Genomic DNA, 24470 nt, shown 5'->3' on the forward strand with positions numbered 1-24470 from the left:
CATCCCACCTCCATTGCCTGTGGAGTCAGAACGTCTTGTTCAAACACTGGCTGCACCAGTTTCCCACTTAGTGACTTGGGACAAAGTAACTTCATCTCCATCAGCACCAGTTTCCTTATTTTTATAATAGGGAAATTTATAGCAATTACAGCACCTATCTCACATAGAAGTGTGTGTGCTTAGTTGCTCAGTAGTGTATAACTCTTTGCGATCCTATGGACTGTAGCTGCCAGGCTCCTCTGCCCATGGGATTCTCCAGACAAAAATACTGGAGTGGGTTGACCTTTCCTACTCTAGGGGATCTTCCTGACCCAGGGATTAAACCCTCATCTCTTACATCTCCTGCACTGGTACGAGAATTCTTTACCACTGAACCACCTAGATATCCCAGTAAGCAGTAAACCAGGAGATAATTTATACCAAAAACTCTAAAGTATTTATCTACTGAGCAGTTTCCCATGAGAGAAAGAAAAAAATGGGAAAACGGACATATTTCTTTTAAGAATCAGATGAAAATGCTCATTGTGATTTCTTGATAACAAATGTACTCTGGCCTTTGTCTCATTATCTAACTGTATTATTAATAAATACTACTTTTATACCTAAAACTTTAAGTAGGAGAGTATAAATGCCACAAGGTTAATGTCTATATACTATTTATTCTTTCCAACTCATTCTTTCAATGCAGGGATTGAACCCAGGTCTCCTGCATTGCAGGTGGATTCTTTACCAGCTGAGTCAACAGGGAAGACCAGAAATACTGGAGTGGGTAGCCTATCCCTTCTCCAGTGGATTTTCCCAACCCAGGAATCAAATCGGGGTCTCCTGCATTGCAGGCGGATTCTTTACCAGCTGAGCCACAAGGGAAGCCCATATACTACTTATTTTCTAAAATTAACTTTCCAGTCCCAACTATGAGTTGTTGGAAAAACAATACTTGAGATAATATGTTTTGAGTCATTACTTTGTGCCAGGCCTTGGTCTAAACACTTTTTGTTCCTTAAAATACATATATAGTCTCACATGTAGGTACTACATATATATATTTTAAGGAATGAAAAGCTATATATACATATTATATATAGTCTCACATATATATACTGCTGCTGCTGCTAAGTCACTTCAGTCATGTCTGACTCTGTACGACTCCATAGACAGCAGCCCACGAGGCTCCACCGTCCCTGGGATTCTCCAGGCAAGAACACTGGAGTGGGTTGCCATTTCCTTCTCCAATGCATGAAAGTGAAAAGTGAAAGTGAAGTCGCTCAGTCGTGTCCGACTCTTAGTGACCCCATGGACTACAGCCCACCAGGCCCTCCATCCATGGGATTTTCCAAGCAAGAGTACTGGAGTGGGGTGCCATTGCCTTCTCCGATATGCTACATATATATATATATATATATATATATATATAGGAACAAAAAGTGCCTAGACCAAGGTCTGGCACAAAGCAAGAACTCAAAACGTTAGCTATTATTTCTCTTTTACATCCAAAATTCCTTGAAGTAAATATATATTACTTCATTATAATGTACTTCATTATAGTATACATGCCTATATATAATAATGGATTGATTAAAATGAAAGGTACTGGGGTTGGTTAAGCCTGGTTTAGAAATCAAAGATACTTGCTAGGAGCCATTCATTAAATCTGCTTTTCAAGGAACAATTTTAAGTGCCAACATGTGCTAACCACTGCTTTAGTTCCTGGTGATAGAATATTAAGACAAAAGACAGTGTTATGACACTAAAAGGTCAAGCGACAATCTAGGAGAAAATATTTGTAAAATATAGACGTAACAAAGGACTTTTATTTGGAATATATTTTTAAAACCTCATAATCAATAAGAAAAACAGCCCAATTTTTAAAGTGAACAAAATAAACAGATGCTTCACTAAACAAGATATACAAATGGCAAGTAACACATTAAAAATGCTCAACACCATCAGCCATTAGGGGAATATGAATTAAAACCATGAGATGCCACCACTCCCACTAGATGAGATAAAATGAAAAACAAAAATTGTTCAAAGTGCTGGGAAGGATATGGACAACTGGAATTACACAGAAAACAGACTGACAGTTTCTTATGGAGTTAAGTTGACCTGCCATATGACCTAGCAATTCCACATACACAGATACAATACACAAGGGAAGTGAAAGCACATGCATGAAAGTTTTATATGTCAACATTTCTAGCAGCATATTTACAATGGACAAAAACTGGAATCAAGTCAAGTGTCCATCAATAGATGAATGGATAAGCTGTAGTATATTCATACAATAAAATACTACTCATCAACAGCAGGAAATAAACTGTTGATATGTGCAACAACATGACTTTCAAAGTAACTATGCTAAGTGGAAAGAAAAGAGTATATTGTTTATGATCCAATTTATATAAGATTCTAAAAAAAGGAAAGTAATGTATAAGTGACAGAAAGCAAATTGGCAGTTGCCTGGGATGGGAAGTGCAGGGAGAAGAGGGAAACAGCAATTATAAGGAGGAAGATCAGACTTTTGGGGGTGACTGTGTCACTATCTTGCTTGTGGTAATGGTTTTATGGGTGTATACATTTATCAAAACAGTGTAAAATATATATATGGATTATTATATAACAATTATGCTGGAATAAACCTGAAAGAGAAACATAAGCAAGACAAAAATGTAAAACAAGGCCTTTACCTTTGTAAGACTAGATTTTAATGGGAGTGGAGTTAGACAGTGTTTAAATAAATACATACCAGGTAGTTTCAGAATTAAAATCAATTCCCACAGTGCCCATCAAAATATATATATTCAAGAATGTCATCACAGCATTGTTTGTAATAGCCCCAAGCTGAAAATGAGTAAATGCCCATCAACAGCAGCACAGATGAAATAAATTAGGTATATACACAGTGAAGTAAAGTCGCTCAGTTGTGTCTGACTCTTTGCAACCCTGTGGACTAGAGCCTACCAGGCTCCTCCGTCCATGGGATTTTCCAAGCAAGAGTACTGGAGTGGGTTGCTATCTCCTTCTCCTGGGGATCTTCCCAACCCAGGGATTGAGCCCAGGTCTCCTGCATTGTAGGCAGATGCTTTACCATCTGAGCCACTAGGGAAGTCCATATATATATACATATATACACATATATACACATATAGAGTGGAACACTATACAGCACTGAAAATGAATAAATTAGCTCTACATATAAAAACATGGGAGAATATCAGAAATGAAACACTGAAGGAGCAAAGCCCAAATAAGGACTTCTTCTGAGATTCCAACTGCGGTCACTGCCAATAGAGGTCAGGACAGCAGTTACCCTGAGCTCATAGTGACTCCAAGAGGATACCAGGAGGGCTTCTGGGTGCTGATGACATTCTCCGTCTTAAGATCCCTGTACTTATTTTATATATGTTAATCTTCAATAAAAAATGTTTTATTTTTTCAATTTTATTGAAGTATAGTTGGTTTACAATGTTAAATATATATGTGTATATACAATACATATGTATATATATTACACATATATATACAATACATATGTATATATATTACACATATATACAATACATATGTATATATTACATATATATACAATACATATGTATATATATTACATATATATACAATACACATGTATATATATTACATATATATACAATACACATGTATATATATTACATATATATACAATACACATGTATATATATTACATATATATACAATACACATGTATATATATCACATATATATACAATACACATGTATATATATTACATATATATACAAAACATATGTATATATATCACATATATATACAACACATATGTATATATATTACACATATATACAATACATATGTATATATATTACATATATATACAACACATATGTATATATATTACACATATATACAATACATATGTATATATATTACATATATATACAATACATATGTATATACATTACATATATATATTCTTTTCCATTATGGTTCATCACAAGATATTGAATACAGTTCCCTGTGCTACTACTGTAGAACCTTGTTGATGATCCATTACATACACAATAGTTTGCACCTGCTAATCCCCAAACTCCCAGTCTTTCTCTCTCCCACCCTCTCTCCCTTGGCAATCACAAGTCTGTTCTCTATCTGTGACTACGTTTCTGTTTTGTAGATAGGTTCCTTTGTGCTGTAGTTTAGATTCCACATATAAGTGATACCATATGGTATTTGTCTTCTCTTTCTGACATACTTCATTTAGTATGATCATCTCTAGGCCTATCCATATTACTGCAAATGACATTGTTTCATCCTTAATAAAAATATTTTAAATAAAATTAATATGAAGTCACATGATATGATAGGGATTTCCTGGCTATTTGAGGCTGGACATCAGAAACACTCTTTGAGCAGGAAGCACTGAATTTGAGCCCTCAGCAATAAGAATGAACCAGGTGGGGCCAGACACAACCAGACTCCAGTACTGGAATCTTCCCTGCAGGCTCACAGCTGACCCTTTGTCATCATAAAATCATAAAAATCACAAAAATCATCAGCTACCTTTGTCACATAAAATTCAGCTGGCATTTTAAAAACAAATATTCATCTGCTTCTGTTGTGAAAATTAAAGAAGGCTGAGCTTCTTTTGAAAAGGAAAACAGAGAAAAACGTAAATTCAGAAAGAACACCCCCTTGAAGTATATTTCTGCTCACTGTTGTTTATGCTTTTTGGTCTAAGAAAATATCTCAGAAAAAAACTTTCTTTTCTGGAGAGAGAGGAGAACTTAAACCTTCTCCTTTCTGGAGAAGAAGGTGGAGAAATATATGTATTTTTCAAAAAGGTAATCCAAAAGGGGGTAAAAGGAAGAGAAAGGGGGTAATCTGAACTGTCACTCCATCAACATGGGACCACCAGTTCACAGGGCCAAGTTTTACAGAAGACTAAGGATGTGCAAGAACCAACAATGCAAACCGTGTCAGGGAAAGCAAATACACCTGAACAGATGCACACAAACACTGATGTCCCTCAGGCCACTAATACATTAATCTTTGAATGGACAGATGAAATTATCATAAAGTATTTACCTGATAAAATCCCATGAAAAAAGACTGGAAACATGGTTTCAGAGAGGCTGGAATGAGACAGAATTCCAAGCCTGCCACTTTCTCAAGATGAAGCAGTAGGATAGCACGATAAGGGCCAGATCAGAACCCAGTAGGCACCAAACTCTCACAAGTCGGTAGAGCTTATTCAGGTGAATACCCCCACAGCAGAGCTTTGCTATAGAAAGGCTGGCACGGATACAGTTTCCCACTACATTGCTGGCACAGTAACTGAGTCTGGCAGCCAGAATTGGTGTAGGCAGTGTGGCCAGCAAATTGCAGAAGATGATGAAGATGGACGCACTGACGACAAACTGTTCCGTGATGATGGTGGTGCAGGCAGACGGCCACACATCGGTCCTAAACCCTGGCCAGAAAGGCGGAGGACTCCACGGGAAGGAATGTAATCATGACAACATCTGCAGGAAGCAGCCCATAGAGCTGATGGGCTTCATGTCGAGCCAGAAGGTAAGCAGGAACTGCCGGAATTTTTATCTTCAAGAGCTGTGCATTCACTCCCACCCTAGGGTACCTAACCCTAGGATATTCCTTAGATAACTTCAACCACTCATATCCCCAAACCACAGTCCCATAATCCTAGCTGGAACAGTGTCCTAATTTCACATTTATTTCTAGTCTGTCTTCTCTTGATCTCTAGAGTTCTTACCCTAACTTCAGATGGACACATTTGCTCATCTAAATGTATTGCAAGGACATCAAATCCAGTAAGTCCAATACTTAGATTTGGACACCCTCCAACCTCTCCTTATACATAAGAAACATTTTCCAATTATTCCTACCTCAGTATATGACATAAATATACATCTAGTTATTTTTTATACATTTTAAAAGTTTTTTTAATGTTGACCAGTTTTAAAGGCTTTATTGAACAATAAATATTGCTACAATTAAAAAAAAAAGAATGCATGAACATCTCAAACCAAACAAAATGTTAGGTGTACAATGTCGAAGTAGAACCGAGGCTGGCAGATAGGGCTGTAGCAATAATACGAACAAGTGACTGGACATCATTTCAACTAAATAATAATAGCCAAAATAATAGTAGTTACCAAAGTATTTTCCAATTGATCTCATTCAAAAGATGAACCTAATAAAACATGAAGCTATAAGGACAACACAATAGCAAATCACAGAGAGGAAAATATACTCTTTGTTAGAAAGTCAAAAAAAGAAATCATCAGATGTTCAGGGCTTGTGTGTATATACTTCATGTTACTTCCATGCAACACTCAATATGCCCCTACTTAATTTCCCTGAGAAACATTTAGGTTGCAATTATCACTGATTTTCCTCCCATTAAGAGAGGGTTTGAATATGCAAATGACTTTCATTATAATTTCATACTAAATCAGTATATCCACGCAAATCTATTTCTTACCAAAGTTCCAAAATAGGAAAGCAGATGTACAATGGCAAAATTAGGACACCAAGATGAAAAGCGAAGATCATAAGAGGATGAGGGAAAAGAATCTATGTAGAGGGTCTTTGGAAGCTGCTATTTCTAGGAAAAATAGATATTTTCAAATATAATGAGTCCAATCAATTAACACTGCCCAAATTATGTGGCCAGGGAAAATGCATTGGGCCAGAAAACTTTGTAGAAAATATAATTACATTGGGCAATTTTACTTTTATCCACTCAAAGGAAAAAAAAAAAAAAAAACTGTTTTCAAGATCACATCCACTGTTCCTGCTTCTGATAATGGCACCCTGATAATCATTATGTGCTTCCCTGGTGGCTTAGAGGGTAAAGTGTTATGGGTCTTCTCTCTTCCCACTCTTTGTCCAGATGGTTTGGGAAAAAGTCATTCTACTCTGACTTCTGACTCCAGGGATGGGTTTGGACTCCCTCTCAAGGAGTCAATGAAAAACAAACATTCCCTCAGGAGACATGAATTAGACTAAGAATGGACACTGTTATCTGACCTACAAAAGTACTGCTGCTGCTAAATCACTTGAGTCATGTCCGACTCTGTGCGACCCCACAGACGGCAGCCCACCAGGCTCCCCCATCCCTGGGAGTCTCCAGGCAAGAACACTGGAGTGGGTTGCCATTTCCTTCTCCAATGCATGAAAGTGAAAAATGAAAGTGAAGTTGCTCAGTCGTGTCCGACTCTTAGTGACCCCATGGACTGCAGCCTCCCAGGCTCCTCCATCCATGGGATTTTCCAGGCAAGAGTACTTGAGTGGGGTGCCATCGCCTTCTACAAAAGTACTACTGGGATTCAAACCTGAGACCTGAAATCTAAACCCGGAGCAGTGGGAGCAGGTGTAGGGAAGGGGGTTGTCTTGCCAACGAAATGGGAGACCATGCCAGAGAATGAAGCCCACAAAGAAACAAACAGAGGTGAGAGAAGGGGAAGAAAGGACACCATGATAATAGTTTTGTGCTCTTGATCCAGCTGTACTTCTGGACTTTACAGCTATACAGATGAATAACTTCCTAGTTTGCTTGGTACCCTTTGGCTTGGATTTTCAAGCTGAGTCTTTTTCAAGCAAAAGAATCCTGTTGAATATACTCATTCTCTACTTCCCATAGCATCTGGCTGCAAATATAACTTTAGCTGAATCAAGACATAGAGATCAGGAAAAGGAAAGCTTATTTTCTTTAAAAGTATTTGATAAAATTCAAACTTCGCCTTGGTGCAAAAGACCCCTCTTAATTAAACTGGGCCAATCTTACTTTTTAGGGCTTCCCAGGTGGAGGTAAGAACCTGCTTGCCAATACAGGAGATATTTAAGACACACAGGTTCAATCCCTCTGTAGGGAAGATCCCCTGGAGAAGGGCATGGCATCCCACTCCAGTATTCTTGCCTGGAGAATCCCCATGGACAGGGGAGCCAGATAGGCTATAGTCTATGGGGTCACAAGAAGTTGGACATGACTGAAGCAACTTGGCATGTAAACTTCTTTTTTTCTGGTAGATACAAAGCAAATGTATACTTACACAATTTTAATTTGTAATTTAATCTCTTAAATGTAAGAGGCAGTTTCATTCATATAAATTGATGTAAGTACATAAAAATGTGAGGATCTCTGAATCAGCTGCCTCAGACTCTGAATTTCTGCACAAAGCATTTCATGCCCTCGCCAGTCTCCTTAAGATTACTATCACCATGACTGTGACCACCACCACAAACTTCTTCCTCAAACTGAATAGGTAACTTTCTTTCCTTAAAAGATTTTTTTTTTCAAATATAAATTTACTTATTTTAATGGGAGGCTAATTACTTTACAATATTGTATTGGTTTTGCCATACATCAACATGGATCCGCCATGGGTGTACATGTGTTCCCCATCCTGAACCCCCCTCCCACCTCCCTCCCCGTACCATCCCTCTGGGTCATCCCAGTGCACCAGCCCCAAGAATCCTGTATCCTGCATCGAACCTGGACTGGTGATTTGTTTCATATATGATATTATACATGTTTCAATGCCATTCTCCCAAATCATTCCACCCTCTCCCTTTCCCACAGAGTCCAAAAGACTGTTCTATACATCTGTGTCTCTTTTGCTGTCTTGCATACAGGGTTATTGTTACCATCTTTTCTAAATTCCATATATATGCGTTAGTATACTGTATTGGTGTTTTTCTTTCTGGCTTACTTCACTCTGTATGATAGGCTCCAGTTTCATCCACCTCATTAGAACTGATTCAAATGTATTCTTTTTAATGGCTGAGTAATACTCCATTGTGTATATGTACCACAGCTTTCTTATCCATTCATCTGCTGATGGACATCTAGGTTGCTTCCATGTCCTGGCTATTATAAACAGTGCTGCAATGAACATTGGGGTACATGTGTCTCTTTCAATTCTGGTTTCCTCAGTGTGTATGCTCAGTAGTGGGATTGCTGGGTCATAAAGCAGTTCTAGTTCCAGTTTTTTAAGGACTTTCCACACTGTTCTCCCAGAGAAGGCAATGGCAACCCACTCCACTACTCTTGACTGGAAAATCCCATGGATGGAGGAGCCTGGTAGTCTGCAGTCCATGGGGTCACTAGGAGTCGGACACGACTGAGCGACTTCACTTTCACTTTTCACTTTCATGCATTGGAGAAGGAAATGGCAACCCACTCCAGTGTTCTTGCCTGGAGAATCACAGGGATGGGTGAGCCTGGTGGGCTGCCATCTGGGGTTGCACAGAGTCAGACACGACTGAAGTGACTTAGCAGCAGCACACTGTTCTCCATAGTGGCCGTACTAGTTTGCATTCCCACCAACAGTGTAAGAGGGTTCTCATTTCTCCACACCCTCTCCAGCATTTATTGCTTGTAGACTTTTGGATAGCAACCTTAAAAAAGCTTCAGACAGAAACTTTGAGCTTCCCACCCACCGAGTTTCACTTAATCTATCTCATCTTCATTCCTGCATCAAAATAAGCGTCTTGTCTATTCCTCTGTGTGCCTGTACTCTGAGTTCATCTCCAAACATCAATTATCAGGTCTCTCAACTATGGAAGTCCATCTCTAATTCACAGCTGAATACATCCTATCAACATTTAAGTATGCTCGTCTCATCAATTTTTATATAAAATGCTCTCCCTCAATCCAACATCCTATTTCAGTTATACCTTCTAGAACTGTCTTCACTCACTGTCTCCTTATATATTAATACCTGCTCATCATTGCAGCATCCTCAAAGGAGAAATGAAGGCAATGTGCACTCCCATGGGGGTCACTGTTTGGCTTAAGGGACAAGAACAGGTGAAATATTTTACACAAAGCCCAACACATAGTCAAGTCTCAACAAGTCACAACATGTATAGCTGGCCTTTGAACAACATAAGTTACTTACAGGCTAGTTTTTTTCAACAACAAATACTACAGTTCTAACATTAGTTGGTTGAATCCAGGGATGCAGAACTTCGGATACAAAGGACTCACATAAAAAGGGCTGACAAAGGAATTCCCTGGTGGTCCAGTGGTTAGGACTCTGTGCTTTCGCTGCCAAGAGCATGGTTTCAATCCCTGGTCAACAAACTAAGATCCCACAAGTTAAGAGAGTTAAAAAAAAAAAGCTGACTGTAAATTATATATAGATTTTTTACTGGATGGAGGGTCAGTGCCACAAATCCCTGTGTTGCTCAAGGGCCAACTTTATTTAGGAAAGATTTATTGAGCAACTGTGTGTGAAAGGTATCATGTGAGAGGCTTTATTATTAATATAAACACATAAAAGCTAACTTCTTCCCTGAAGCCTCTCACAGTCCAGAGTGAGATCAAGAGAACAGAAAATATGATCACATGGTATGCTGAGCCATTGCATAGAGTCTGGACCAAATCAATAGCAAGGCAAGCAGAAACACAGCAGAAGGCCAAGCAGGCTGTAGTCCTGAAGGACTACAGCACTCCAGGAGGCCTCATTCACATGGACCAGAGTTGGTAACGATGCTCCCTTAGCTTTATAACATGGAGGTCCTGAATATAAAGGAATTGGATAGTGAACCTGGAAGTTCGGTCTGAAGTGAAGTGAAATGAAAGTCACTTAGTCGTGTCGAATTCTTTGCAAGTCCATGGAATCTCCAGGTCGGAATACCGGAGTGGATAGCCATTCCCTTCTCCAGGGGATCTTCCCAACCCAAGGATTGAACCCTGGTCTCCTGCATTGTGCACGGATTCTTTACTGTTTGAGCCACCAGGGAAGCCCAAGAATACTGGAGTGGGTAGCTTAACCCTTCGGATCTTCCCAACCCAGGAATCAAACAGGGGTCTCCTGCATTGCAGGTGGATTCTTTACCAGCTGAGCTACCAGGGAAGCCCATATAGAAAGGGCAAATCTGCAACACTTAGGTTCAAGGATTCGAAACACCAGTGATGTTAAAGAAGAACTCAATGCTGATGTTCCAAAGCCTACTCAGGACTACTCTTCCACAGATTCTGACAGCTCTCCCCCAATTTCTTCTCTTTATTCCTTTAGGAACACCAGAAATTGTGAAAGGGTGCTCTACAGGTTACTCTACTCCAGATGGGAAAGTTCCAGCAGCTATGGTGCTGACATGAGAAAAATCTAGAAGGCTCCATGCTATACCAGTGAGGATGAGTTTTTTTAAAAACCATACCTCAAATCCAAGGCTTAACAGCTATTATCTTAAGAAGACAGAGATCTGGGGCCTGTTAAGCGTGAATACCCTACTGGCAATCACTGGTAAGACTTCATCAACTTTGAATATCCTTGTTGCCCTACAATTGTTTGAAGCTGAAGGACACTTTAAAAATACTTTGACTCTAGGGGTGGGGGGAGGAGCTAAGATGGCGGAGGAGTAGGATGGGGAGAACACTTTCTCCCCCACAAATTCATCAAAAGAACATTTAAACGCTGAGTAAATTCCACAAAACAACTTCTGAATGCCGGCAGAGGACATCAGGCACCCAGAAAAGCAACCCAAGTCTTCGAAAGGAGGTAGGAAAAAATATAAAAGACAAAAAAAGAGACAAAAGAGGGAGGGACGGAGTTCCGTCCCAGGAAGGGAGTCTTAAAAAGAGAGAAGTTTCCAAACACCAGGAAAACTTCTCACTGCCGAATCTGTGCTGAGCCTTGGAAGCACAGAGGGCAACATAACAGGGAGGAAAAATAAATAAACAATTAAAACACGCACATTGCGAGCCCTACGGTAACTCCCCCAGCAGAGAAGCAGCGCAGACGCCTGCCTCCGCCATTAGCAAGCGGGGCCTGGGCAGAGAGACGTGGCGCGGGCTGCATCGCAAGGATCTGGCCTGAATACCCCGAGCGCTATCTGAGCGAAATAATTTGGGCTAGCAAACCAGACTGTGGGATAGCTACCACGCGAAAAGCCAGCCCTAACCTAAGACACCACCAGGCCCACGCACAGAACAAAGGACTGAACAGAGATAGCCGGCGGCAGACAATCCCCCTCCGGTGATAGGCAGCCAGAGCCGGAAGGGGACAATCGCAGCCCCAGAGAGACATTATCTATAAAACTGTAAGCAGGCTTCTTTGCTAACTAAAACTTCTTGGGGGTCTGGACGGTCAACATCTGCCTGAGAAGGTGCGCCGGTTGCACACCTAGATAACCGAGTGGCGGGGAGGCGATAAGTCACAGCAATTGTGCGCGCCAAACACCTCATCACCTGAGCTGCTCGGATCTGGGAAGGGCACAAAATGCAGGCCCAACCGAGAGTCTGCGCCTCTGAGGACTACCCGAGTGCCTGAACCTGAGCAGCTTGGACCTGGGAAGTACAGGCAGCCCAGGGCCAGCCATGGATGGTTCCCGGCGGAGCAGCCTAGAGCCTGAGCAGCGTGGGCAGGGAGGCTACACGTGCCGTGAATGGGGGGCAGACCCAGTGTGGCTGAGGCACTGTGAACACACGCCAGTGTTATTTGTTCGCAGGATCCCTCCCTCCCTCCCCACAGCGCGACTGAACAAGTGAGCCTAAAAAAAAAAAAAAAGTGTCCTCCACCGACCCCTTTGTGTCAGGGCAGAAACCAGACACTGAAGAGACCAGCAAACAGAAGAAGCTATAACAGAGGGATCCACCTTGGAAGCTACAGGCAATAGATTAAAACCTTGTGGTTAGTACCAACTACATAGGAAGGGGCCTATAGATCTTGAGAAATATAAGTTGGACCAAGGAACTAGCCAAAAATGAACTGAACCCACAATACTCACAACAAAACTGGAGAAAGTCCTAGATATATTTTTACTATTTTTACGATCATTCCTTTCTTTTTTTTATTTTTTTAAATTTTTTTTAAAATTTTAAGTCCTCTATTATTCCTTTAATTCTCACTTTTATAACCGATTACTTTGCAAAAAACAAAAAAAAAAGAAGACCCTATTTTTTTTTAAGCAAACTTCATATATATATTTTTAATAATTTTTTTGACCTTGGTTTTTTTTTTCTTCTTTTCTTTAACATTGTATTTTTGAAATTCCAAACTCTACTCTAGATTTTTAATTTTAGCTTTTTGATATTTGTTATCAACTTTATACCTATAGTTTTTTTTTTTTTTATAATTTCTGTGACCCTTTTTTATTTTCTCTTCTTCTTTTTCTCTGTTTCTTTCTCTTCTTCTTTTAATAACATTGTATATCTGAAATTCCAAACTTTACTCTAGATTTTTAATTTATGCTTTTTGGTAATTGTTATCAATTTTGTACCTGTATTTTCTTTATAATATATGTGACTTTGTTTGTTCTTTTTTCTCTCTCTCTCTCTTTCTTTTTCTTCTTCTTTTTTTAACATTGTATTTTTGAAATTCCAAACTCTACTCTAGATTTTTAACTTTTGCTTTTTGGTATTAGTTATCAATTTTGTACCTATATTTTCCTTATAATTTTCGCGACCTTGTTTGTTTTTGTTTGTTCATTTTTTCTTTTTTTTCCTTCTTCTTTTCTTTAACATCGTATTTTTGAAATTCCAAACTCTACTCTAGATTTTTAATTTTTGCTTTTATGTATTTGTTACCAATTTTGTACCTTTAAGAACCCAATCTTCAGTACCCATTTTTCACTAGGGAACGAGATTACTGGCTTGACTGCTCTCTCTCCATTTGGACTCTCCTTTTTCTCCACCAGGTCGCCTGTGTCTCCTCCCTAACCCCTCTCTACTCTACCCAACTCTGTGAATTTCTGTGTGTTCCAGATGGTGGAGAACACTTAGGGAACTGATTACTGGCTGGATCTGTCTCCCTCCTTTTCATTCCCCACTTTTATCCTCCTGGCCACCTCTGTCACCTTCCTCCTTCTTCTATTCTCTGTATAACTCCCATGAACATCTCTGAGCAGTCCAGTTGTGGAGTGCACATAAGGAAGAGATTACTGGCTAGCCCACTCTCTCCTCTATTGATTCCATCTCATCTCATTCGGGTCACCTCTAACTCCCTCCTCCCTCTTCTCTTCTCCATGTAACTCTGTGAACCTCTCTGGGTAACCCTCATGGTAGAGAAACTTTTCATCTTTAACGTAGATGTTATATCAATGGTGCTGTGTAGAAGGAGAAGCCTTGAAACTACTGTAAAAATAAGACCGATAACTGGAAGCAGGAGGCTTAAGTCCAAACCCTGACTCCAGGGAGCTCCTGACTCCAAGGAACATTAATTGACAGGAGCTCATCAAATGCCTCCATACCTGCACTGAAACCAAGCACCACACAAGGGCCAACAAGTTCCAGGGCAAGACATACCAAGCAAATTCTCCAGCAACAAGGAACACAGCCCTGAGCTCCAAGATACAGGCAGCCCAAAGTCACCCCAAAACCATAGACATCCCATAACTCATTACTGGACATTTCATTGCACTCCAGAGAGAAGAAATACAGCTCCACCCACCAGAACACAGACACAAGCTCCCCTAACCAAGAAACCTTGACAAGCCACCTGTACAAACCCACACACAGCAAGGAAACGCCACAATAAAGAGAACTCCACAAACTGCCAGAATACAGAAAGGACACCCCAAACTCAGCAATTTAAACAAGATGAAGAGACAGAGGAATACCCAGCAGATAAAGGAACAGGATAAATGCCCACCAAACCAAACAAAAGAGGAAGAGATAGGGAATCTACCTGATAAAGAATTCCGAATAATGATAGTGAAATTGATCCAAAATCTTGAAATCAAAATGGAATAACAGATAAATAGCCTGGAGACAAAGATTGAGAAGATGCAAGAAAGGTTTAACAAGGACCTACAAGAAATAAAAGAGAGTCAATATATAATTAATAATGCAATAAATGAAATTAAAAACACTCTGGAGGCAACAAATAGTAGAGTAACAGAGGCAGAAGATAGGATTAGTGAATTAGAAGATAGAATGGTAGAAATAAATGAATCAGAGAGGATAAAAGAAAAACGAATTAAAAGAAATGAGGACAATCTCAAAGACCTCCAGGACAATATTAAACACTATAACATTCGAATCATAGGGGTCCCAGAAGAAGAAGACAAAAAGAAAGACCACGAGACTTGAAAAGATAATAGTTTAAAACTTCCCTAAAATGGGAAAGGAAATAATCACCCAAGTCAAAGAAACCCAGAGAATCCCAAACAGGATAAACCCAAAGCGAAACACCCCAAGACACATATTAATCAAATTAACAAAAATCAAACACAAAGAACAAATATTATCCCTGGGTCAGGAAGATCCCCTGGAGAAGAGAACGGCTACCCACTCCAGTATTCTTGCCTGGAGAATTCCATGGACAGAGGAATCTGTCAGGCTACAGTCCATGAAGTTGCAAAGAGTTAGACATGACTGAGAAACTAACACTTTCACTTTTTATATAGCCATTTAAAGATATAAATTTTCTTCTAAGCACTGCTTTAGCTGTATCACACAAATTTTTATATATTCTAATTTCCCTTGTGATTTCTTCCTTTACATTTCAGTTGTTGAACAGTATGTTGCTGTAATTAATAATACTGTATTGAATACTTGAAAGTTGCTAAGAGAGTAGATATTAAAAATTCTCCTGGGCACTCCCTGGTGATCCAGTGGTTAAAAATCTGCCTTGCGATGCAACGGACACCAGTCTGATCCCTGGTCCAGGGAGATACACATGCTGTGGAGCAACTAAGCACGAGTGCTCTGACTACTGAGCCTATGCTCTGGAGCCCACAAGTCACAACTACTGAGCCCACGCACTGCAACTACTGAAGCCTGGGTGACTAAGAGCCCATGGTCCCCAGCAAGAGAAGCCACCACAAGGAGAAGCCCACGCACCACAATGAAGAGCAACCCCTACTCCCCACAACTAGAGAAAGTCCACAACAAAGAACCAGCGCAGCCAAAGACAAAGAAAGAAAGAACTGTAATAAATAAATAAAATAAAAGTTCTCACGACACACAAAAAAAAAAAAAAAAAAAAAAAAAAAAAAAATAAAAGCAGCAAGGGAAAAACAACAAATAACACACAAGGGAATTCCCATAAGGATAACAGCTGATCTTTCAATAGAAACTCTTCAAGCCAGGAGGGAATGGCAAGACATACTTAAAGTGATGAAAGAAAATAACCTGATTCATTTTGATATTTGGCAAAACTAATACAATTATGTAAAGTTTAAAAATAAAATAAAATTAAAAAAAAGAAAAGAAAAGAAAATAACCGACAGCCCAGATTATTGTACCCAGCAAGGATCTCATTCAAATATGAAGGAGAAATCGAAAGCTTTTCAGACAAGCAAAAGCTGAGAGAATTCAGCACCACCAAACCAGCTCTCCAACAAATGCTAAAGGATCTTCTCTAGACAGGAAACACAGAAAGGGTGTATAAACTCGAATCCAAAACAATAATGTAAATGGCAACAGGATCATACTTATCAGTAATTACCTTAAACATAAATGGGTGGAATGCCCCAACCAAAAGACAAAGACTGGCTGAATGGATACAAAAACAAGACCCCTACATATGTTGTCTACAAGAGACCCACCTCAAAACAGCGGACACATACAGACTGAAAGTGAAGGGCTGGAAAAAGATTTTCCATGCAAATAGGGACCAAAAGAAAGCAGGAGTAGCAATACTTATATCAGATAAAATAGACTTTAAAACAAAGGCTGTGAAAAGAGACAAAGATGGTCACTACATAATGATCAAAGGATCAATCCAAGAAGAAAATATAACAATTATAAATATATATGCACCCAACACGGGAGCCCCACAATATGTAAGACAAATGCTAACAAGTATGAAAGGAGAAATTAACAATAACACAAAAATAGCGGGAGACTCTAATACCCCACTCACACCTATGGATAGATCAACTAAACAGAAAATTAACAAGGAAACACAAACTTTAAACGATACAATAGACCAGTTAGACCTAATTGATATCTATAGGACATTTCATCCCAAAACAATGAATTTCACCTTTTTCTCAAGTGCACATGGAACCTTCTCCAGGATAGGTCACATCCTGGGCCATAAATCTAGCCTTGGTAAATTCAAAAAAATAGAAATCATTCCAAGCATCTTTTCTGACCACAATGCAGTAAGATTAGATCTCAATTACAGGAGAAAAACTATTAAAAATTCCAACATATGGAGGCTGAACAACACGCTGCTGAATAACCAACAAATCACAGAAGAAATCAAAAAAGAAATCAAAATTTGCATAGAAACTAATGAAAATGAAAACACAACAACCCAAAACCTATGGGACACTTTAAAAGCAGTCCTAAGAGGAAAGTTCATAGCAATACAGGCATACCTCAAGAAACAAGAAAAAAATCAAATAAATAACCTAACCCTACACCTAAAGCAACTAGAAAAGGAAGAAATGAAGAACCCCAGGCTTAGTAGAAGGAAATAAATCTTAAAAAAGAAATAAATGTAAAACAAACAAAAGAGACCATAGCAAAAATCAACAAAGCCAAAAGCTGGTTCTTTGAAAAGACAAATAAAATTGACACACCATTAGCCAGACTCATCAAGAAACAAAGGGAGAAAAATCAAATCAATAAAATTAGAAATGAAAATGGAGAGATCACAACAGACAACACAGAAATACAAAGGATCATAAGAGACTACTATCAACAATTATATGCCAATAAAATGGACAACGTGGAAGAAATGGACAAATTCTTAGAAAAGTACAACTTTCCAAAACTCGACCAGGAAGAAATAGAAAATCTTAACAGACCCATCACAAGCACGGAAATTGAAACTGTAATCAAAAATCTTCCAGCAAACAAAAGCCCAGGTCCAGACGGTTTCACAGCTGAATTCTACCAAAAATTTAGAGAAGAGCTAACACCTATCCTGCTCAAACTCTTCCAGAAAATTGCAGAGGATGGTAAACTTCCAAACGCATTCTATGAGGCCACCATCACACTAATACCAAAACCTGACAAAGATCCCCCCAAAAAAGAAAACTACAGGCCAATATCACTGATGAACATAGATGAAAAAATCCTTAACAAAATTCTAGCAATCAGAATCCAACAACACATTAAAAAGATCATACACCATGACCAAGTGGGCTTTATCCCAGGGATGCAGGGATTCTTCAATATCCGCAAATCAATCAATGTAATACACCACATTAACAAATTGAAAAATAAAAACCATATAATTATCTCAATAGATGCAGAGAAAGCCTTTGACAAAATTCAACATCCATTTATGATAAAAACTCTCCAGAAAGCAGGAATAGAAGGAACATACCTCAACATAATAAAAGCTATATATGACAAACCCACAGCAAACATTATCCTCAATGGTGAAAAATTGAAAGCATTTCCTCTAAAGTCAGGAACAAGACAAGGGTGCCCACTTTCACCATTACTATTCAACATAGTTTTGGAAGTTTTGGCCACAGCAACCAGAGCAGAAAAAGAAATAAAAGGAATCCAAATTGGGAAAGAAGAAGTAAAACTCTAACTATTTGCAGATGACATGATCCTCTACATAGAAAACCCTAAAGACTCCACCAGAAAATTACTGGAACTAATCAATGATTATAGTAAAGTTGCAGGATATAAAATCAACACCCAGAAATCCCTTGCATTCCTATACACTAATAATGAGAAAACAGAAAGAGAAATTAAGGAAACAATTCCATTCACCATTGCAACGGAAAGAATAAAATACTTAGGAATATATCTACCTAAAGAAACTAAAGACCTATATATAGAAAACTATAAAACACTGGTGAAAGAAATCAAAGAGGACACTAACAGATGGAGAAATATACCATGTTCATGGATTGGAAGAATCAATATAGTGAAAATGAGTATACTACCCAAAGCAATTCATAGATTCAATGCAATCCCTATCAAGCTACCAACAGTATTCTTCACAGAGCTAGAACAAATAATTTCACAATTTGTATGGAAATACAAAAAACCTCGAATAGCCAAAGCTATCTTGAGAAAGAAGAATGGAACTGGAGGAATCAACCTACCTGACTTCAGGCTCTACTACAAAGCCACAGTTATCAAGACAGTATGGTACTGGCACAAAGACAGAAATATTGATCAATGGAACAAAACAGAAAGCCCAGAGATAAATCCACGCACATATAGACACCTTACTTTTGACAAAAGAGGCAAGAATATACAATGAATTAAAGACAATCTCTTTAACAAGTGGTGCTGGGAAAACTGGTCAACCACTTGTAAAAGAATGAAACTAGAACACTTTATAACACCATACAAAAAAATAAACTCAAAATGGATTAAAGATCTCAACATAAGACCAGAAACTATAAAACTCCTAGAGGAGAACATAGGCAAAACACTCTCCGACATACATCACAGCAGGATCCTCTATGACCCACCTCCCAGAATATTGGAAATAAAAGCAAAAATAAACAAATGGGACCTAATTAACCTTAAAAGCTTCTGCACAACAAAAGAAACTATTAGCAAGGTGAAAAGGCAGCCTTCAGAATGGGAGAAAATAATAGCAAATGAAGCAACTGACAAACAACTAATCTCAAAAATATACAAGCAACTCCTACAGCTCAACTCCAGAAAAATAAATGACCCAATCAAAAAATGGGCCAAAGAACTAAATAGACATTTCTCCAAAGAAGACATACAGATGGCTAACAAACACATGAAAAGATGCTCAACATCACTCATTATCAGAGAAATGCAAATCAAAACCACTATGAGGTACCATTTCACGCCAGTCAGAATGGCTGCGATCCAAAAGTCTACAAGCAATAAATGCTGGAGAGGGTGTGGAGAAAAGGGAACCCTCTTACACTGTTGGTGGGAATGCAAACTAGTACAGCCACTATGGAGAACAGTGTGGAGATTCCTTAAAAAACTGGAAATAGAACTGCCTTATGATCCAGCAATCCCATTGCTGGGCATACACACTGAGGAAACCAGAAGGGAAAGAGACACATGTACCCCAATGTTCATCACAGCACTGTTTATAATAGCCAGGACATGGAAGCAACCTAGATGCCCATCAGCAGATGAATGGATAAGAAAGCTGTGGTACATATACACAATGGAATATTACTCAGCCATTAAAAAGAATACATTTGAATCAGTTCTAATGAGGTGGATGAAACTGGAACCTATTATACAGAGTGAAGTAAGCCAGAAAGAAAAACACCAATACAGTATACTAACGCATATACATGGAATTTAGAAAGATGGTAACAATAATCCTTTGTACGAGACAGCAAAAGAGACACTGATGTATAGATCAGTCTCATGGACTCTGTGGGAGAGGGAGAGGGTGGGGAGATTTGGGAGAATGGCATTGAAACATGTATAATATCATGTATGAAACGAGTCGCCAGTCCAGGTTCGATGCACGATACTGGATGCTTGGGGCTGGTGCACTGGGACGACCCAGAGGGAGGGTATGGGGAGGGAGGAGGGTTCAGGATGGGGAACACAGATATACCTGTGGCGGATTCATTTCGATATTTGGCAAAACTAATACAATATTGTAAAGTTTAAAAATAAAATAAAATTAAAAAAAATAAATAAAAATACTTTCTTAACCATCCTAAACCACCCCAACTGATACATTCTCATCAAGGGAATCTTTCTGGGTTATTTTTTAATATCCCCCAGCCGACTAACTGCCTGCCCAATATCCATTCCTCACTTCTTACTGATCAAGTACATTGCAATGTGCAATTAAAATTCACCAACATTGGGATTTTCCTGGCAGTTCAGTGATTAAGACTCCGCATTCCCAATGCAGGGGGCATGGGTTTGATCTCGGGTTGGGGAAGATCTGGCATACTGCATGGCATGGCCAAAAAAGAAAAAAGAACACCAACATTTATTGTATATCCACATATTAAAATGACCAAGACTTGTTCCTCTGTCCTCAGCATACCTGTTACACACTCTTCTTTCTCCATGCAAAACTATTTTTAGTCTGGGGTTTCTAGCAAGACCTAGACTCAAAATCATGTTTATTATCCATGGCAATATATATAATTTTTATTTTTATTTTCTCCAACTTTCCCTACTTTGATGATATCTGTTCCCTCCCCTAAAAATGACCATGGCCTGAGCCACATTATTTGGGACACAGAGTTCCATTAATGCCTTGGAGGAGATGCCTTACCCACTGGTCCACCACTGCCCTAAAAGAATGTAATTGCATTACATGGGTAAATGATTTACTCCTGGGGAATATATCATTCTTTCTGATGCATTACAAGGTCAATTGTAGCCTTACTCCTGTCCCAATTTTCAGCATTAGATGCATTTAACAGTTACATGCTTAATTATCTAAGACTCCATTTCAGCACTTATATCATCTCATCCATTTGGATATGACTTTGAGTGCAGCTTACTCAGACTCAGTGCCCTATTACCATAGTGTACACATGCTGTCATCATCTACAACAATAGATGGTCCAACTTACATTTGGCCAGCAAAGAACGGAGCCTTTGAGAACTTCTGAAACATCTGTGAAAGTTTTCAGGAACAGGCTAGCAGATAACAAGTATGGATGCATAAGCCCTTTAAGTCCACATGCCTAGGACTCCCAACAACTGGTACATAAATACCCAACACTGCCAGCCCAGTGGGATGAATAATATCCAAAACTGAACTTTTTATTTCTCCCCCAGAAACATACTTCTCCCAGTTTTCCCTTGCTTAGCTGAAGACAATCCATTGTTGGAGTTGCTCAGACCAAAAAACCTTAGCATCATTCCCAACTCCTCTCTGTCTCCTATCTCGGACCAGATCCTAAGAAAACACCACCTTCAAGATATATGCAAAATTAACATGGCTACATCGAGAACACAGGTTTTGCTTCCATCATTGTAATTCTATTGCAGTAGTGACAATGAGACCTGTAACTTTTTTTTTTTTTTTTTTGCAAGGCAGGAGACCTGGGTTTGATCCCTGGGTCAGGAAGATCCCCAGGAGAAGGGAATAGCTACCCACTCCTGTATTCTTGTCGGGGAAATCCATGGAAAGAGGAGCCTGGAAGGTTACAGTCCATGGGGTCACAGTCAGATACGACTGAGCGACTAACACTTTCTTTTCACTTTCATGAGTAAAAAATTGGATACAACAAGGCTTTTCAATATTACAGAAGATGAAGGAATGAACAGCAATGTACTTGCTATATTTAACTTCTAGCATCCTACAGTAAATTGTTTGAGGAAATTGGATCCCAAAGATTATGGGTAAGGAATTTTGAAGCATGTCTGTACCTCACCAAAACCCAACTAAAAGAATTATGGACTGACAGCTGTGGACTGAGCAAAATTTCTTTTTGAAAGGGCTATGGGAGCTTGGAGTGCTGTAGTTCATGGGGTTGCAGAGTTGGAAATAATTTGGCAACTGAACAAAAATAATCTTATCTTGAAGATCATGATTTTGGAGGAACTAAGGTGATTGGCAGTGGACAGAATCAGAATATGTGAAATTCCTTAAAAATTTATTGACTTAAACAGTTTTTCCTAGCTTTTAGTTTTGTTGATATTTCTTATAGTCTCCTTTGTTTCTTTCATTTATTTCTGCTCTAAACCCACAGCAAACATTATCCTCAATGGTGAAAAGTTGAAAGCATTTCCCCTAAAGTCAGGAACAAGACAAGGGTGTCCACTCTCACCACTACTATTCAACATAGTTTTGGAAATTTTAGCCACAGCAATAAGAGAAGAAAAAGAAATAAAAGAAATCCAGATTGGAAAAGAAAAACTAAAACTCTGTTTGCAGATGACATGATCCTCTACATAGAAAACCCTAAAGACACCACCAGAAAAGTACTAGAGCTAATCAGTGAATATAGTAAAGTTGCAGGATTTAAAATTAACACACAAAAATCTCTTGCATTCCTATACACTAACAATGAAAAAACAGAAAGAGAATTTAAGAAAACAATTCCATTCACCATCGCAATGAAAAGAATAAAATACTTAGGAATAAATCTACCTAAAGAAACAGAAGACCTATATATATAAAACTATAAAACACTGATGAAAGAAATCAAAGATGACACATAGATGGAGAAATATATCACGTTCATGGATTAGAAGGATCGATATAGTGAAAATGAATATACTACCCAAAGCAATCTATAGATTCAATGCAATCCCTATCAAGCTATCAATGGTATATTTCAGAGAACTAGAACAAATAATTTCACAATTTGTACAGAAATACAAAAAACCTTGAATAGCCAAAGCAATCTTGAGAAAGAAGAATGGAACTGGAGGAATCAACCTGCCTGATTTCAGACTATACTACAAAGCCACCGTCATCAAAACAGTATGGTACTGGCACAAAGACAGAAATATAGATCAGTGGAACAAAATAGAAAACCCAGAGATAAATCCACGCACCTATGGACATCTTATTTTTGACAAAAGAGGCAAGAATATACAATGGAGAAAAGACAATCTCTTTAACAAGTGGTGCCGGGAGAACTGGTCAATCAGTTGTAAAAGAGTGAAACTAGAACACTTTCTAACACCATATACAAAAATAAACTCAAAATGGGTTAAAGATATAAATGTAAGACCAGAAACTATAAAATTCCTAGAGGAAAACATAGGCAAAACACTCTGACCTAAATCACAGCAGGATCCTCTATGACCCAGCTCCCAGAATAAAAGGAAAAATAAACAAATAGGACCTAATTAAACTTAAAAGCTTTTGCACAATGAAGAAAACTATAAGCAAGGTGAAAAGACAGCCTTCAGAATGGGAGAAAGTAATAGTAAATGAAGCAACTGACAAATAATTAATCTCAAAAATATACAAGCAGCTCATGCAGCTCAGTTCCAGAAAAATAAACGACCCAGTCAAAAAATGGGCCAAAGAACTAAACAGACATTTCTCCAAAGAAGACATACAGATGGATAACAAACACATGAAAATATGCTCAACATCACTCATTATCAGAGAAATACAAATCAAAACCACAATGAGGTACCATCTCATGCCAGTCAGAATGGCTGCTATCAACAAGTCCACAAACAATAAACGTTAGAGAGGGTGTGGAGAAAAGGGAACCTTCTTACACTATTGCTGGGAATGCAAACTAGTACAGCCACTATGGAGAACAGTGTGGAGATTCCTTAAGAAACTGGAAACAGAACTGCCATACAATTGTATTGTTGGGCATACAATTGCTGGGATTGAATGCCCAGCAATCTCACTGCTAGGCATTTACACCAAGGAAACCAGAATTGAAAGAGACACGTGTACCCCTCATCTCAGCACTGTTTACAATAGCCAGGACACAGAAGCAATCTAGATGTCCATCTGCAAATGAATGGATAAGAAAGCTCTGGGACATATACACAATGGAATATTCAGTTCAGTTCAGTTCAGTTCAGTCGCTCAGTCATGTCCAACTCTTTGCGACCCCATGAATCGCAGCACGCCAGGCCTCCCTGTCCATCACCAACTCCTGGAGTTCACTGAGACTCACGTCC

General features: G+C 38.8%; 1 protein-coding gene and 1 non-coding gene across 3 annotated transcripts in view; one reads left to right on the top strand and one right to left on the bottom strand.

The window, feature by feature from the left end:
- Nucleotides 1-24470, bottom strand: part of PAK5 (p21 (RAC1) activated kinase 5) — a 429499-nt gene that overhangs the window by 384883 nt on the left and 20146 nt on the right. The window lies entirely within an intron of this gene.
- Nucleotides 21775-21883, top strand: LOC129626274 (small nucleolar RNA SNORA1). The gene has a single exon (XR_008701888.1). It is a non-coding gene; the product is annotated as a small nucleolar RNA SNORA1 (small nucleolar RNA).

This window comes from Bubalus kerabau, chromosome 13 (genome assembly GCF_029407905.1).
Source record: "Bubalus kerabau isolate K-KA32 ecotype Philippines breed swamp buffalo chromosome 13, PCC_UOA_SB_1v2, whole genome shotgun sequence".
Classification (NCBI taxonomy): Eukaryota; Metazoa; Chordata; class Mammalia; order Artiodactyla; family Bovidae; genus Bubalus; species Bubalus kerabau.